This window comes from Myotis davidii, unplaced genomic scaffold (assembly GCF_000327345.1).
Source record: "Myotis davidii unplaced genomic scaffold, ASM32734v1 scaffold573, whole genome shotgun sequence".
Taxonomy (NCBI): Eukaryota; Metazoa; Chordata; class Mammalia; order Chiroptera; family Vespertilionidae; genus Myotis; species Myotis davidii.
Genome location: NW_006285997.1, coordinates 7,278,216 through 7,280,831, shown reverse-complemented (window position 1 = coordinate 7,280,831; position 2,616 = coordinate 7,278,216). Strand labels below are relative to the sequence as shown.

Sequence of the window (2,616 nt, the reverse complement as noted above, 5' to 3'; positions counted from 1 at the left end):
AAATCACATATTGAATGGTCTGTGCTTTTTTAAATGTATTCAGGTGTTGCCTCTTCTGTGCAGATGAGGTCTTGGTAATAGTTGTGCAGCTGCACTAACAGTCCCATCTCCATGCCACTAAGTGGTTTTATAATCTAGTACATCTGTCTGCTTTCCATCTATAATGCTACAAGAAGAGCTGAAAAGATCTGAATTAAATTCTTCAAACCTTGAGTGCCTACTACTTGCTGGGCATGCATTGGGTACCGGGCGATGATTCTGCTGGTTCGGAAAAACATAAATGGTGTGACAGAAGCCAGTTTTCCTCCCAAGAGACACGTGGATGTTTGCTGGGAATGAAGAGAACCAGTTTCTCCTCTACTTCTACCACCTGGGATCGCGATGGAACTCAGGCCCTGGGAACAGATGCTGTGTCTCTTCTGACAGGTCCTGCCCTGGAAGAACCAAAACCAGTTTCTAAACAGCTGAGGAATTTGTTCCACAGTCCACATAGTGATATGTCCCCAAGGAGCTCTGGGCCAGGGGGTCAAATGTATGAAATCTCTGCTGAAGTTCTCAGGAAGATCACTATGTTGTGTACCTGGATAGCAGTAATGTGCAGAAGGAGAACACAGAGAAAAATGGGCCTCCCATCTCCACCTGCACCATGAAAATGCACCAGAGGCTCCCTCCAAGGTGCAATGAGGGAGATGTGAGTTGTCACACGTGACCCAACCACTGTGTTCATGTAATGAACCTGACTGCACAGGCTGGTAACTGCCGCAGAGTAGACGTTGGATTGTGATTCTCAGGGTGGCCTTGATGGAGAGGATTATAAGGGAGTCTATCTAGCTTATTAATGAGACTTTGGGTTTTTTTTTTTAATTATCTTTATTGTTGAAAGTTCTACAGATGTCCCCTTTGTTTGTGGGTTTTCCCCCCTATTGATCTCCTTCACCCATACCCACTCCTCCCCCACCCACCGCCCCCAGGCTTCACCACACTACTGTCTGTGTCTAAGGGTTATGCATATGAGTTTCTCAGTTAATCACTCTCTCCTACCCCCAGACCCCACCTTCCCTCTGAAATGGTCAGTCTGTTCCATGCTTCTATGTCTCTGGATCTATTTTTTTTAAAATATTTTATTGATTTTTTACAGAGAGGAAGGGAGAGAGATAAGAGTCAGAAACATCGATGAGAGAGAAACATCGATCAGCTGCCTCCTGCACATCTCCCACTGGGAATGTGCCCGCAATCAAGGTACATGCCCTTGACTGGAATCGAACCTGGGGCCTTTCAGTCCGCAGGCTGATGCTCTATCCACTGAGCCAAACCGGTTTCGGCTCTCTGGATCTATTTTGTTTGTCAATTTATTTTATTAGATTCCACATATTAGTGAGGTCATGTGATACTTATCTTTCTCTGACTGGCTTATTTTACTTGGAATAATGCTCTCCAGGTCCATCCATGCTGTTGCAAATGGCAAGTTCTTTCTTTTTTTACAACTGTGTAGTATTCCCTTGTGTAAATGTACCACAGCCTTTATATCAACTCATCTGCTGATGGGCACTTGAGCTGTTTCCAAATCTTAGCTGTTAATGTAACTTTCATCACTCTGATGCCATCATCATCCGGAAGGACTGAATGTGGAAATAAGAAGACAACCACCAAACCAAATGCCAGGAGAGAGAGCAGGGCAGGCAGGAGGACATGCTGCTTAGTCGTATGAGGGCACAATCTCTGATCACTTGTAGGATCAAAGCCACCAACTCATTTATTTGTTCTACTGGGATGTAGCCTGTACTTTGGCACACGAGACAGATGATGCTTTGCCACACTCACCTGGTGAGCTCCACATATGGGCATTGGGCACTGGCTTCTCCCTGTTTTGATCATCCAGCATATCCTGTCATCTTTCTTTCACTTGTAGGAAGGAGGGTGAGCAGAGGCCAAATACTGGGACCCCATGGTCAGGATATGCTACCGGTGTCATGTCCTGCCTCTTGGGTGCTTGGATCCACCTGCACACAGTGTGTAAGTGCTGAATGGCAAGCTGGCCGAGACTGTGTTTTCTTGTCATCAATTCACTGAGATATAATCTTCATAAAATAAAGTGCACAGATTTGAAATTTAGAGATAAATGTGTATTGACAAATATTTGCCTTTACTTAAGTATCACCTTAATCAAGACCCAGAAATTTTCCATTATCTGATTTTTTTTTATGTACACTGAGTCTATTTTTATCTGCTCCTCAACCCCAGGCAACTATTAACTTGATATTTTTCATTAAATTTTAGTTCTGCCTGTTCAAAACTTAATATTAACTGGAAACATACAGTGTACATTTTGTTGTGTCTCAAGCTTGTTTTATTCAACCAAATTATATTTGTCATGCTTTAGAAAAGCAATAGTTTTCTCCTTTCAATTGTTTGGTGGTATTCCATAGTATACATTTATCTGTTTACCTGAAGAGACACAGTTAGTTTTTTGACAATTTTTGGTTATATGATTAAAGCTTATGTGAACATTTCTGTACATGTATTTTCATTCCATTGGGGAAGATACTTAGAAATGAAATTATTGGGTCATTTCTAGGTGTTTACCTTTATGAGGAAATGCCACGCTGTTCTTCACAT

The 2,616-nt window shown here is 42.4% G+C and overlaps 1 pseudogene; it reads right to left on the bottom strand.

The window, feature by feature from the left end:
* Window positions 1-456: 456 nt before the first annotated feature.
* On the bottom strand, window positions 457-1,947 carry LOC102756539 (annotated as a pseudogene).
* Between the last annotated feature and the right edge of the window lie 669 nt (window positions 1,948-2,616).